The sequence below is a fragment of the Urocampus carinirostris genome, chromosome 13 (genome assembly GCF_059441175.1).
Source record: "Urocampus carinirostris isolate Australia breed hairy pipefish chromosome 13, RoL_Ucar_1.0, whole genome shotgun sequence".
NCBI lineage: Eukaryota > Metazoa > Chordata > Actinopteri > Syngnathiformes > Syngnathidae > Urocampus > Urocampus carinirostris.
In genome coordinates, this window is record NC_142361.1 from 26,544,099 (window position 1) to 26,544,371 (window position 273).

Here is a 273-nt window from a genome sequence, read left to right on the forward strand (position 1 = left end):
TGCAACTTCCAGTTTTGACATGCCAACCGTTCACAGGCAATCGTAAACCTGTTTCAGACTTTAGGACACGCCTTTTCCTCCTTTTTTGGGGACGAAGTTCAGCCCACTGCACGGAAATTACAATGATGACAAAGCAATGAAAGCCTTTGATAAAAGCAATGCAGTCAGGACTACAGATTGATTTTAATCAATTGCCTTTTCAGCACTCTCTAAAAAAAGGGATGGGTCAAGTCAAGTCATGTATATTTGTGTAGCCCTTAATCACAAGAAGTG